Source organism: Kogia breviceps, chromosome 2 (genome assembly GCF_026419965.1).
Source record: "Kogia breviceps isolate mKogBre1 chromosome 2, mKogBre1 haplotype 1, whole genome shotgun sequence".
Classification (NCBI taxonomy): domain Eukaryota; kingdom Metazoa; phylum Chordata; class Mammalia; order Artiodactyla; family Physeteridae; genus Kogia; species Kogia breviceps.
Window position 1 is genome coordinate 160,808,376 of NC_081311.1, and position 16,203 is coordinate 160,824,578.

A 16,203-nucleotide genomic window follows, 5' to 3' on the forward strand; every position below is an offset into this window, starting at 1 on the left:
GGCTACTCTTGTTGCAGAGCATGGGCTCTAGGCGTGCGGGCTTCAGTAGTTGTGGCACATGGGCTTAGTTGCTCTGCAGCATGTGGAATCCTCCCAGACCAGGGATTGACTCCATTTCCCCTGCATTGACAGGTGAATTCTTAACCACTGTGCCACCAGGGAAGTCCCTAGAAACTTTTCTTTAATACCAAACACTGAAAATATTATAATTTTAAATGTTTAAATTTTATGTTTTCCATTATATAAGGAGATCTGAAGTTTTAATTTTAAGGCAGTTACATTATTTGCAGGTCATTTTGATTCCTTTGAGACCTGTTTTTAAACTTTGTTAACACAGGACTAAAATAGATGTTACTCCATGTATATTTCAGCCTTATGCTGAAATGTACCTTCTTGAGGTTTGTTTCTAGTTTTTGTGGGGTTTTTTTGTGGTACGCGGGCCTCTCACTGTTGTGGCCTCTCCCGTTGCGGAGTGCAGGCTCCGGACGCGCAGGCCCAGCAGCCATGGCTCACGGGCCCAGCCGCTCCGTGGCATGTGGAATCTTCCTGGACCGGGGCACGAACCCACGTCCCCCACATCGGCAGGTGGACTCTCAACCACTGCGCCACCAGGGAAGCCCCTTGAGGTTTGTTTTTAAATATCCCATTTGCCGCCCAAGGATTCTCCATCCTGGCTGGTCAGAATTTGAAAGTCTCTCCAACCTGTGTGAGATCTGGGAATGGTTCAGTTTACAGCTTTCCATAGTATGTGTGTGTGTGTGTGTGTGTGTGTGTGTGTGTGTGTGTGTGTATGTGGTGTGTAGGTGTGAAATTTCACCTTATGCTTGTGCAGTTCAATATAAAGCAAAGATCCTCTGCATATCTCTGAGGCATTTTCTATGTATTTCCTTGCTAGGACTCTGCCTTATAACTTCAAGCTACTTCAGCCTCCCCAAATGTCAATTATCTGTTTAAACTCAGTGAGATTACCAGGCTCTTTTTGAATACATGCTCCTTGTCCTTGAATTTCTGAAATTGCCTTCAGGCATAAAGCCAGGGCAATCAGAGGGCTTATTTCCTTAGTTTCCATCTCTCAGGGATAACAGTATGTTGCTTCCTCTTGTCCAAAGTCTAGTATATTTTCAAATATAAACTACAATATTTGATATGACATTTAATTATAATACCTAAGCACTTTTTTGCTCATTTCTATACCTTGTGTCCTGAAGATTATTACCTTTTTATAAAAAATTACATCTGGAACCAGACTTTGCCATTAACAATGATCAAAATTTTTCTGGCAATATTTGGTCACAGTAATTGTCATGTTATCTTAGAAAATTTTCTGTAATAACTCAAGTAGATTTTCTTCCAAAAACAAGATAGACCATTTTCGTTAGATACTAGGCTACCTATTATTATATTTCTTTAATGTGTTCATATTCTTTTAAAAGCATCATATTAAATATGGATGAATTATATTATTACGTATAGTGGGGGACTGATAGTTAACTAATGACATTCTGTGATAGCTATATTAAAAATCAGAAGTATTAAATGAAGGGCTTATTAAAAAACTAAAAATAGAACCAGATGACCCAGAAATCCCACTACTGGGTAAACACCCAGAGAAAACCATAATTCAAAAAGACATATGCACCCCAATGTTCACTGCAGCACTATTTACAATAGCCAGGACATGGAAGCAACCTAAATGTCCATCAACAGAGGAATGGATAAAGATGTGGTTCATATATACAATGGAATATTACTCAGCCATAAACAGGAACAAAATTTGGTTATTTGTAGAGATGTGGATGGACCTGGAGACTGTCATACAGAGTGAAGTAAGTCAGAAGGAGAAAACCAAATATATTAACACATATATGTGGAATCTAGAAAATGGTATAGATAAACTTATTTGCAAAGCAGAAACAGACAGACATAGAGAACAAATGTATGGCTACCAAGGGGGAAAGGAGGGGTGGGATGAATTGGGAGATTGGGGTTGACACATATACACTATTGATACTATGTATAAAATAGATACTAATGAGAACCTTCTGTATAGCTCAGGGATCTCTACTCAGTGCTCTGTGGTGACATAAATGGGAAGGAAATCCAAAAAAGTGGGGATATATGTATATGTATGGCTGATTCATTTTGCTGTACAGTAGAAACTAGCACAACATTGTAAAGCAACTATACTCCAATAAAAATTAATTGAAAAATACAACATCATATTAAGTAATAAATTTTATTACCTGAGCTTAGAAAATGTTGGTAGAAAAAAAAATTACAAAACACATGAAACAGTTTATGTAAAATACTTACACCAAAGAAATGCTTAAAACTGCATTAGAATTAATCCAGAGTAAAACTTGCCAGTCCTGTTGACCACTCTTTGGATTTCAGGATCCCACGGCACTGTTTGAAATAGCATAGGTATTAACCTTGCAGTTCTGGCCTTACTCCAAATCTATTAATTAAATCCTCCCTACCTTATATTCCCCACATATTTCCAATTAGGAAAATTATTCTTAATTTCTCTTTGATATTGCTATTGGGAAATGTTCTGGCACAAATCTCCTGTATCTGTTCTCCCCTGGAATTTAACTTCAGCACAGCTTGAAATTTGGGATGAATGACATCTTTATATTTAAGTTGTTCTGCCCTCTAATAAACTGTGGCAACAGGCACCATTGGACTTTTCATAAAACATGCTGTTCAGATAAAACATGGCATATTGCTTATGTATATATAATTAAGAAATGTTATATAATTTAATTAATATTAAATTTCTTAACCATAAAACATCATAAGAGAAGAAAAGTAATGGCAACTTCCAGGATATTTTAATGTATGGGGGGAATTTCCTGGCAAGAAAGCAAAAGTTATACTAATCAAAACAGAGATAGGAATTGCCAAATTTTTCCTTTTTTTCACTTGCAAACCTCTACAGCCGGCCATGTGGGGGGAAGAACAGATGGGATGAATTATATATTTAAACAGCCTTTGACATCATATCAAACACCTTGGCTTTTGCTCTGTAAATGGAGCTTAACTATTTTTCTGCTTATTGCAGTCACAACATTCTTTCCATTTTATTTAAATGTTTTGGACTGGATAAGTAATAAAATATATATTAAATATATTGTGTATTACAATGCAAAGTTATATCAAACAGAATATTAAACATTCTATTTTAAATTAATGAACAACAAACAATTCATTTTTTACTCTCTGAAAAATGTTACCTGTTGTACTAGTTAAAAATTATCCTTTTTAATCTCAACATTAAGAATATTTCTAAGTCAATATTTATTTCATGAATGTTTTCACTGTTTGAGAAGTGAACATGGTATAGAGGCTGTTGCCAGAAATAATCTTGGATTTCTGACAGGCCTAAGGGATTTGCAAATGGAGTCATATATGTAAAGACAGAACTTAAGATGGATTAATTAATTCATTTATTAATCCAACAAATATTATTTGAGTACCTACCATGTGAAAAATTTGAATCTAGGAATAAAACAAAGTCTTTAATCTTAAGAGGCTTAACATTTTACTGGGTGAGAAGACAGTAAACACCCAAACAAATAAATATATAGTGTCAAATAGCATAAGAGCTGTGAAGAACAGAGAATAATAAAGAGATAGCTGAAAAAAGAATAGTATTTACCTAAAATGATCAGAGATGTTATATTTGAGAAGGTGCTATTTGAACAGAAACATGAAAAAAGTGGAAGAATGAGCAATGTGGAACATTGGAGAATTTTTTTTTCAAACGATGAAACAATAAGTGCAAAATACATGAGATAGAAGGATGCTTGCTGTGTTGGAGGACCTGTGGGGAGACTGCCATTCCTGCATTAAAGTGAATAAAGAAAGAAGAAATGCTTGGGAGGTAAAAGTAATGGCCCTCTAGGCCATTTTAAAGATGGTGGCTTTTATCTGAGTGTGTTCAGCATAGAGTACAGGGGCAAGGTAGACAAGGAGTTTATGAGGTTGTTGCAGTAATTCAGGTTTGAAACGATGGTAATTTGGACCAGAGTGTTAAGTGATAGTAATGATACATAGTGGTTAGATCCTGGAGGTAACTTGAAGGTAAAAACCACAAGTGATCTGATGGATCATATGTATACAAGAGAAAGAAAAGAAGGAATGAGTACTCTGAGGATTTTGTCCTTTCCGACTGAAAGTATAAAATTATAATTTAATGAAGTGCATAAAAGAGGGCATAGTCTGTTGAACAGACCTGCCCCCAAATTAATGTCTACCCAGAAGCTCAAACTGTGAACTTATTTGGAAAAAAGGCCTTTTCAGATTCTTAAGATAAGGACTGAAATAATACTAGATGAGGGTGAGTCCTAAATCCAATGACAATGTCATAAGAGACAAAGTACGGAGACACACGGAGAAGCAGGAAATGTAAAGATGGAGGCAGAGATTAAAGTGATGCATCTACAAGCCAAAGGACACCAAAGATCACTGGCAACCAACCAAACTTGGGAAAGACATGGAGTGGGTTCACCCTTGGAGCCTCTGAAAAGAACTAATCCTGTCGACATCTTGATTTCAGACTTCTAGCTTCCAGAACTGTGAGAGAATAAATTTCTGTTATTTTTAACCACCAAGTTTGTGATAACTTGTTATGGCAGTCTAGGAAATAAATCTACATGGGGAAAATAAATGAGGAGTTAGTGAAAAATTAGGAGTATGATTTTGTGCCTACAAATTTGAGATGCTCATTATACATCTAAGGAGAGCTGTCAATTGGCAAAGTTGGTCATAAGAGTCTGGAGTTCAGAGGTGAAGTTAGGCCAAATATAAGTACTTCTGAATCATTAGGGAACAGTTGATTTCTAAAGTTTTCAGTGAATAAAACCACCTGTGGCATGAGTGTAATTGTGAAGAAAATGGATAGAAATACTGAGACGTTGGGTATTCCAACGTCTGGAATTTAAAGAACTGAGGAACCAGAAAAGGAGAGTGAGAAGGAATAGAAGCCAATTGAAAGAGTCTGAAGCATCTCCTTTGTCAAATGTTAATAAGTCAAATAAGATGAATGACGGGAATTGGGTATTGAATTTAGCAATGTGGAGATCACTGTTGACCTTTTCAACATTTATTTTAACAGAGTAGGGGCAGACAAGGCCCTAACTGTTTTCGGTGCCAAAGGAAATGAACAAGAGTGAACTAAAGATCAAGTTTTGAAGTTTGGCAAGTTTGAGGGTTGGCTGGAAATAGGAACAGACAAATGGGACTGAAGCTTGAGGTACATGCAGGTCCAAATACTTAAGGATTAAATTTCCTAGGTCACATTAATAAAACTAAATACTTGCTCTATCAAAAATGTTTAAGCTATGTTAGTATGCACAATGAACTATAGATTTCTTGGGAAATTTACATGTTGACATAATTGCAAAGAGAAAAATCGGTCTCTCAACAGATTTGGCTATGAATAAATAACAGTATACCATGTATTATAGTGTTTTGTCCATTTGTGTTAATAAAAAAATGTAAAATAAAATGGAAAGTAAAAATGGAAAATATGAGGGGAAAATATTAAAATGTCTTTCCTTCTGGCTCTAAACAATGTAAAAGCTCAATGTCCAGAATTTGATATAGAACTTTACATAGGTAATTACTAGGATGCCAATTATGGAATTTCCAATGCTATCCAGAGCATCAAACAAATGTTAATATCCTTAATATAATAGTCTTCACATTATTTTATAGAAATACTTTGAAATATTTGATATTTTCTTCATTTATCTATTCCATGATTAAAACTAAAGATTTATATCATTTAACTTTGATGTTAATACTCAGATTTTAAACTTACAAAAGTAAATCAATTCCCTTTACCTAATTTAAAAAATGAAAATATATCAAATATTATATTTTTGGGCTCAAAGCTACCTAGAAAGACAGACAGTATCATTGTCATGCTCTACTGTAAGACTAATCATATTTGATTAATTTATTATGCTCCTAACTCCTTCTATTTATTCTATTATTCTTTCATGTTTTATTTTCTTTTATTTATATTCAAATTACACAAAACTGTGCTTTTGGGAAATTAAGTTACAAATTTCCTAAGAAGATGATTTTATTAAGCTATCTATTATGTAAAGGCTATAATGTAGTATTTTAATCATACAGTGTCAGGCCTCTCTGGTGGTGCAGGGGTTGAGAATCCACCTGCCAATGCAGGGGACATGGGTTTGATCCCTGGTCCAGGAAGATCCCACATGCCGCGGAGCAACTAAGCCCGTGTGCCACAACTACTGAGCCTGTGCTCTAGAGCCCGTGAGCCACAACTACTGAGCTCATGTGCTGCAACTACTGAAGCCTGTGTGCCTAGAGCCCATGCTCCACAACGAGAGAAGCCACTGCAATGAGAAGCCCACGCACTGCAATGAAGAGTAGCCCCAGCTCACTGCAACTAGAGAAAGCCTGCGCACAGAAATGACCCAACACAGCCAAAAATAAATAAATAAAATAAATAAATTTATTTTAAACAATCATACAGTGTGTAAAATTCTCATAGAATTATGATATTTAAATAACTTATTATTTTTAAACTATCATCTCTCATAATTCTGCCTGGAATTCAGAGGATCTGATCTACTTTCCAGTCTTCTGACAAGGTGATATCTATGGAAAATTCCAATGTTCTTGAGGATTCTGTGCATTAGTTTACCTTCTAGCCAAGGACTTTACTTGCAACAGGGTTTTCTTTTTTTCTTTTCTTTAAAAAGAAATATCTAAACTAAATTGTAATTATGATTCTATAATTAATTTTACCTGACTTCTATGACTTCTAACATAAAATATATTTCCTATAAAATGCATTAAAATGGGCTAATAAATATTCTGGAGGAATTTGTTACATGCCTTAATAGTCTTAGCAAGAATGAGTAGAATAAGCTATCTGTAATACTGGCGTCTTATCTAAATCTTTACCTTTTGCACATAAATGCAAACACTTACATGATTTTTATTGTCGAATTTTCATAAAGTATTTTTCAGTGAAACTCCATTAAGCCAATTTACTTTTGATAAGTATTACAACATGCAATTAAATACTTTGTTTATTAAAATTGTCATGACATATTGACAGTGTATTTTCATCTAGATCAAATTATTTGGAATAAAATGTTCAGTGATTTTACTCATTATTTATCATTTGGCCATAGAAAATGTTATTGACTCTATTTTCTGCAACTTCCAATTTAGTATTTGTTACTATCGTTTCTACCATGTCAAAATTCTGCATGCTACAGAGTGAAGTAAGTCAGAAGGAGAAAAACAAATACCGTATGTTAACACATATATATGGAATCTAAGGGGAAAAAAATGGTCATGAAGAACCTAGGGGCAAGATGGGAATAAAGACACAGACCTACTAGAGAATGAACTTGAGGATATGGGGAGTGGGAAGGGTAAGCTGTGTCAAAGTGAGAGAGTGGCATGGACATATATACACTACCCAATGTAAAATAGATAGCTAGTGGGAAGCAGCCACATAGCACAGGAAGATCAGCTTGGTGCTTTGTGACCACATAGAGGGGTGGGATAAGGAGTGTGGGAGGGAGGGAGATGCAAGAGGGAAGAGATACGGGAACATATGTATATGTATAACTGATTCACTTTGTTATAAAGCAGAAACTAACACACCATTGTAAAGCAATTATACTCCAATAAAGATGTTAAAAAAAAACAAACAAAAAAAACAAGTATGGTAGACCATGGCATATCAAATCCTTATATCATTTGTAAAACCTATAAACGTTATAGCAATTTTAAATTAATTTCCTTGACTCACTGTAAAATTTTATTATGTATAAGTAATGGGCTAATTCGTAAACATCCTGTGCCTCTGTTTTCTCATTTGTAAAATGAGGATAATAATTGTACCTATCTCCTGGGGTAGCTCTTAGGATTGAATGAAATAGATATATGTAAACTCAAAAAAAAAATTCTGCATGCTAAAACTTAGCTTTAAATTCATCTCAAATATTTATCTTTATATTTCATAAAATGTTGCTTTTTATTGTATTCATTCATTCATTATTTGTTTTTTTTTCGGTATTACTTCTAGAAAGTGTAATTTTCTTCAGCTCAATTTATTTGACTTTTTAATATTAGGAGAAATATTTTTACATTTTGTTCTTTTATTTGTGAAAAATTACTCTGCATAAATGTAGCCAATATCAATTGTATTTTATGTTGATTTTGTGACAAGTATGTTAGAAATGAAAAACGGGTAGATTAGCTCCTTGGAAAATGCATAAAAAATCATAGTATATCTTCTGAGATATTTTCAAAATTATATTATTATTTAAGAGAACATTAGTGTATTGCTAACCAGTTGTTTCAAATCTTTAGTATCATTTTATGTACCATGTATTTCTGTGCTTGTTTTGACAGATCAGAGAACAGAGTAGAACAAACAATGAAGTAAAAATTGGTGGGTAAAAATGGAGAGTTAACAGGGAAAATATACCTATGTCATTTTGCTGTCTGTAAAATAGAATTTGTTCAAGTCTATAAAATTATAATGTATAAGAATTTGAAGCATTGATGTAACATGTACCAATATTTTCCATCTTATTTGAATTTGTAATTGTAGAACACCATTATTATTATAAGAGGAATAATTACATTATGAAAAAAACTTTCTTCATTTTTAATTAAAATTTTAAAAATTAAATTCATGCTTTACTTTTTTAGGAGAAGGAATTATTGGATGGGCCAAAAATTTCCCTTGTTTTTTTTCCATAAGATGGCTTGAGTGGCACTTAATTGTGTTTAACTTCATTCGAAACAATTTTGTTTGATTGTATGTGACAGCTGTCATATCAGCATGCATTTAAAGAAAGACTTATCAAAACTGGTGAATTTTTATAGCCATTTTAATATTGAAGATGGAAGGAAAAAAGCAACATTTTTGGCATATTATGCTTTATTATTTCAAGAAAGATAAAAATGCAACTGAGATGCAAAAAAAAGATTTATGTAGTATATGGAGAAGGTGCTGTGACTGATCGAATGTGTCAAAAGTGGTTTGCAAAGTTTCGTGCTGGAGATTTCTCACTGGATGATGTTCCATGGTTGGGTAGAACAGTTGAAGATGATAGTGATCAAATCGAATCAATAATTGAGAACAATCAATGTTACACCACGCGGAGGATAGCCAACATACTCAAAATATCCAAATCAAGCTTTGAAAATAATTTGCACCAGCTTGGTTCTGTGAATCGCTTTGATGTTTGGGTTCCAAGTAAGTTAAGCAAATAAAACCTTCTTAACCGTATTTCTGCATCTGATTCTCTACTAAAACGTAATGAAAATGTTCTGTCCTTAAAACAAATTGTGGATTCCAGGATTGTGACGAGTTGCAGAGGGGATAAGGGAGGGTGGGGGCATTGGCTGCTTCTTCTACACTCTAGGGAATGCAACTGCACCTGGATCTAAAGCAGGCTTTCCATATTGACCAGGCCAGGAGGACAGTGCCTGGCTGGAGGACTGAGTGCAGCACAGAAGGCTGGCCATCTTGTGTCTTTGGACTGGAGAATTTAACCCATTTACATGTAAGTCATGTGGCTGACAGGGTCTTGGTGCTCCAGCTGGGTGTCAGGCCTGAGTATTTGAGATGGGAGAGCCAAGTTCAGGACATTGGACCACCGGAAACCTCCCAGACCCACATAATATCAATCAGAGAGAGCTCTCCCAGAGATCTCTGTCTCAATACTAAGACCCAGCTCCACTCAATGACCAGCAAGCTCCAGTGCTGGACACCCCATGACAAACAACTAGAAGACAGGAACACAACCCCACCTATCAGCAGAGAGGCTACCTAAAATCATAATAAGTTCACAGACACCCAAAACACACCACCTGACATGGTCCTGCCCACCAGAAAGAAAAGAGCCAGCCTCATCCATCAGAACACAAGCACCAGTCCCCTCCACCAGGAAGCCTACACAACCCACTGAACCAAACTTACCCAATGGGGCCGGACACCAAAAAAACCCAGGAACTACGAACCTGCAGCCTGCAAAAAGGATCCCCCAAACACAGTAAGTGAAGCAAAATGAGAAGACAGAGAAATATGCAGCAGATGAAAGAGCAAGTCCAAACAAATGAAGAGGAAATCGGCAGTCTACCTGAAAAAGAATTCAGAGTAATTGATAGTAAAGATAATCCAAAATCTTGGAAATAGAATGGGGAAAATACAAGAAACATTTAACAAGGACCTAGAAGAACTAAAGAGCAAACAAACAATGATGAACACACAATAAATGAAATTAAAAATTCTCTAGAAAGAAGCAATAGCAGAATAACTGAGGAAGAAGAATGGTTAAGTGATTTGCAAGATAAAATAGTGGAAATAACTACCACAGAGCAGAATAAAGAAAAAAGAATGAAAAGAATTCAGAACAGTTTCAGAAACCTCTGGGACATTAGATGCAACAACATTCAAATTATACGGGTCCCAGAAGAAGAAGAGAAAAAAAAGTGACTGAGAGAATATTTGAAGGATTAAAGTTGAAAATTTACCTAATATGGGGAAGGAAATAGTCAATAAAAACCAGAAAGAGCAGAGATTTGTACTGGGATTTATACTGTTCCATACAGTATAGATACAAGGATAAACATGCCAAGACACATATTAATCAAATGATCAAAAATTAAAAACAAAGAAAAAATATTAAAAGCAGCAAGGGAAAAGCAACAATAACAAACAAGGGAATCCCTATAAGGTTCACAGCTGATCTTTCAGCAGAAAGTTCAGGGTCTGCAAGCCAGATGGGAGTGGAAGGACATATTTAAAGTAATGAAAAGGAAAAACCTACAACCAAGGTTACACTACCCAGCAAGGATCTCATTCAGATTTGACGGAGAAATTAAAACCTTTACAGACAAGCAAAAGCTAAAAGAATTCAGCACCAATGAACCAGCTTTACAACAAATTTTAAAGGAACTTCTCTAGGCAGGAAACACAAGAGAAGGAAAAGACATACAATAACAAACCTAAAACAATTAAGACAATGGTAATAGGAACATTGCCTATTACAAAGTCTTAATTTAAGGTACCTAATTACCTTGAATGTAAATGGATTAAATGTTCCAACCAGAAGACATAGACTGGCTGAATGGATACAAAAACAAGACCTGTGTATATGCTGTCTACAAGAGACTCACTTCAGACCTAGGGACACATACAGACTGAAAGTGAAGGTGTGGAAAAAGATATTCCATGAAAATGGAAATCAAAAGAAAGCTGGAGTAGCAATTCTCATATCAGGCAAAATAGACTTTAAAATAAAGACTATTGCAAGAGACAAAGAAGGCCACTACATAATGATCAAGGGACCAATCCAAGAAGAAGATATAAGAATTGTAAATATTTATGCATACAACATAGGAGCACTGCAATATATAAGGCAAATGCTAACAGCCATAAAAAGGGAAATCAATAGTAACACAATCATAGTAGGGGACTTTAACACCCCACATTCACCAATGGACAGATGAACCATGATGAAAATAAATAAGGAAACACAAGCTTTAAATGGCATATTAAACAAGATGGACTTAATTGATATTTATAGGACGTTTCATCCAAAAACAACAGAATACACTTTCTTCTCAGGTGCTCATGGAACATTCTCCAGGACAGATCATATCTTGGGTTACAAATCAAGCTGTGGTAAAGTTAAGAAAATTGAAATCGTATCAAGTATCTTTTCCAGCCACAATGCTGAGACTAGATATCAATTACAGGGGAAAAAAGGTAAAAAATACAAACACATGGAGGCTTAACAATATGCTACTAAATAACCAAGAGATCACTGAAGAAATCAAAGAGGAAATCAAAAAATACCTAGAAAAAAATGACAATGAAAATACAATGACCAAAAACCAATGGGATTCAGCAAAAGCAGTTCTAAGAGGGAAGTTTATAGCAATACAATCCTACCTCAAAAAGCAAGAAAAATCTTAAATAAACAATCTAACCTTACACCTAAAGCAGTTAGAGAAAGAACAACAACAACAAAAAAAAACAAAGTTAGTAGAAGGAAAGAAGTCATAAAGATCAGATCAGAAATAAATGATAAAGAAATGAAGTAAATGACAGCAAAGATCAATAAAACTAAAAGCTGGTTCTTTAAAAAGATAAACAAATTGATAAAACAGTAGCCAGACTCACCAAGAAAAAAAGGGAAAAGACTCAAATCAACAGAATTAGACATGAAAAAGAGGTAACATCTGACACTGCAGAAATATAAAGGATCATGAGAGATTTACTCCAAGCAACTATATGCCAATGAAATGGACAACCTGGAAGAAATGGACAAATTCTTAGAAAAGCACAACCTTCCAAGACTGAACCAGGAAGAAATAGAAAATATAAGGAGACCAATCACAGGCACTGAAATTGAAACTGTGATTAAAAATTTTCCAACAAACCTAAGCCCAGGACCAGATGGCTTCACAGGCAAATTCTATCAAACATTTAGAGAAGAGCTAAAACCTATCCTTCTCAAACTCTTCCAAAATATAGCAGATGGCAGAACACTCCCAAACTTATTTTATGGCACAACCATCACCCTGACTTCAAAACTAGACAAAGATGTCACAAAGAAAGAAAACTATAGGCCAATATCACTGATGAACATAGATGCAAAAAATCCTCAACAAAACACTAGCAAACAGAATCCAACAGCACATTAAATGGATCATACACCATGATCAGGTGGTGTTTATCCCAGGAATGCAAGGATTCTTCAATATATACATATCAATTAATGTGATACATCATATTAACAAATTGAAGGATAAAAACCATATGATAATGTCAATAGATGCAGCAAAAGCTTTTGACAAAATTCAACAATTTATGATAAAAGCTCTCCAGAAAGTAGGTATTTCAACATAAAGTATATATATGACAAACCCACAGTCAACATAGTTCTCAATGGCGAAAAACCAAAACCACTTCCACAAAGATCAGGAACAAGACAAGGTTGCCACTCTCACCAGTGTTCAACATAGTTTTGGAAGTTTGAGCCACAGCAATCAGATAAGTAAAATAAATGAATCCAAATTGGAAAAGAAGAAGTAAAGCTGTCACTGTTTGCAGATGACATGATACTATACATAGAAAATCCTAAAGATGCTACCAGAAATCTACTAGAGCTAATCAATGAATTTGGTAGAATAGCAAGATTTTTCTTGCATTCCTATTCACTAGTGATGAAAAGTCTGAGAGAGAAATTAAGGAAACACTCCAATTTACAATTACAACAAAAAGAATAAAATACCTAGGAATAAATGTAGCTAACCAGACAAAAGCCTTGTATGCAAAAAACTATAAGACAGTGATGAAAGGAATTAAAGACAATACAAACAGATGGAAAGATATACCATGTTCTTGGATTGGAAGAATCAACAATATGAAAATGACAATACTATCCAAAGCAATCTACAGATTCAGTGCCATCCCTGTCAAACTACCAATGGCATTTTCCACAGAACTAGAACAAAAAATTTCACAATTTGTATGGAAACAGTAAAGAACCCAAATAGCTAAAGCAATCTTGAGAAAAAAAAATGGAGCTGGAGGAATCAGGCTTCCTGGCTTCAGACTATACTACAAAGCTACAGTAATCAGGCAATATGGTACTGGCACAAAAACAGAAATATAGATCAATGGAACAGGATAGAAATCCCAGAGATAAACCCACACACATATGGTCACCTTTTCTTTGATAAAGGCGGCAAGAATATACAATGGAGAAAAACAGCCTCTTCAAGAAGTGGTGCTGGGAAAACAGGACAGCAACATGTAAAAGAAAGAAGTTAGAACACTCCCTAACACCATACACAAAAATAAACTCAAAATGGATTAAAGACCTAGATAAAAGGCCACACACTATAAAAGTCTTAGAGGAAAACAAACAGAACACTCTATGACATAAATCAAAGCACAATCCTTTTTAACCAACCTCCTAGGGAAATTGAAATAAAAACAAAAATAAACAAATGGACTTAAAAGCCTTTGCACAGCAAGGGAACCATAAACCAGATGAAATGACAACTCTCAGAATGGGAAAAAATATTTTCAAACAAAGCAAGTGACAAAAGATTAATCTCCAAAATATACAAGCAGCTCATGCATCTCAATATCAAAAAAACAAACAACTCAATCCAAAAATGGGCAGAAGACCTAAATAGACATTTCTCCAAAGAAGATATACAGATTGCCAACAAAAACATGAAAGGATGGTCAACATCACTAATCATTAGAAAAATGCAAATCAAAACCACAATGAGGTATCACCTCACACTGGTCAGAATGGCCATCATGAAAAAATCTACAAACAACAAATGCTGGAGTTGGTGTGGAAATAAGGGATCCCTCCTGCACTGTTGGTGGGAATGTAAATTGATACAGCCACTATGGAGAACAGTATGGAGGTCCCTTAAAAACCTATAAATAGAACTATCATATGACCCAGCAATCCCACTACTGGGCATATACTCTGAGAAAACCATAATTCAAAAAGAGTCATGTACCACAATGTTCATTGCCACACTGTTTACAATAACCAGAACCTGGAAGCAAGCTAAGTGTCCATCGATAGATGAATAGATAAAGAAGATGTCACACATATATACAATGGAATGTTACTCAGCCATAAAAGGAAATGAAATTGAGTAATTTGCATTGAGGTAGAGGGACCTAGACTCTGTCATACAGAGTGAAGTAAGTCAGAAAGAGAAAAACAAATACTGTATGCTAACACACATATATGGAATCTTAAGAAAAAGAAAAAGGTTCTGAAGTACCTAGGGGCAGGGCAGTCATAAAGACCCAGATGTAGAGAATGGACCTCAAGATACGAAGAGGGGAGGGGTAAGCTGGGACAAAGTGAGGGTGTAGCATGGACATATATACACTACCATATGTAAAATAGAAGCTAGTGGTAAGCAGCTGCATAGCACAGGGAGATCAGCTCCGAGCTTTGTGACCACCTAGAGGGGTGGGATAAGGAGGGTGGGAGGGAGACACAAGAGGGAGGGAATATGGGGATATATGTATACATATAGTTTATTCACTGTTTTACAGCAGAAAGTAACACAACATTGTAAAGAAATTACACTGCAATAAAGATGTTAAAAAAAAGAAAAGAAAAACAAACAGTCATTGTCAATGAAAAGTGGATACTGTACAATAATGTGGAAGAGAAGAGATCATGGGGCATCTGAAATGAACCACCACCAACCTCACCATAGGCTGGTCTTCATCCAAAGAAGATGATGTTGTTTATACAGTGGTATTGGAATGGTGTCATCTATTATGAGCTCCTCCAAAAACCAAACGATTAATTCCAACAAGTGCTGCTCCCAATTAGACCAAGTGAAAGCGGCACTTGATGAAAAGCATTAGAATTAGAATTAGAATTAGTCATCGGAAAATGCATAATCTTCCATCAGGATAACGCAAGACCGAATGTTTCTTGCCTGGGAAGTTCTGACTCATCCGCTGTATTCACCAGACATTGCACCTTCGGATTTCCATATATTTCTGTCTTTGCAAAAGTTTCTTAATGGAAAAGATTTCCATTCTCTGGAAAATTGTAAAAGGCACCTGGAACAGTTCTTTACTCAAAAAAGATAAAAAGATTTGGGAAGGACATCATTATGAAATTGAATGAAAAATGACAGAACGCAGTGGGACAAAATGATGAATACATTGTTCAATAAAGTTCTTGGTAAAAATGAAAAATGTGCCTTTTATATTTACTTAAAAAACTGAAGACACTTTTTTGGCTCACCCAATATATTTACCCTCGTACATTGCACTTAAGTAAAAGAGACCAAACATAATAACCCCAGTTAGAGTAGAGGCAAAATCTTTGTTGGCACAGGTCACTCTCTAATAAATATGCTCCACAAATTTAATCATCTAAACCTCCTCAAATTCTGTAATATATCTCCATAATTACTGATATCCCCATACTGTTCTTGGGTTCCTCCTCCTCTACCAAAGCCAAAAAGTGCCTCCAGGCAGAAAGAGGGGCTATTGTAGGACTCATCCACTATTCTTTCTGGTATCATCATTCTGTATTGACTATTGTCCATTTTGTAATTGTTTAGAGGAGAAGGTCAAGTCAAATAACAATTATTCCATACAATGAAATC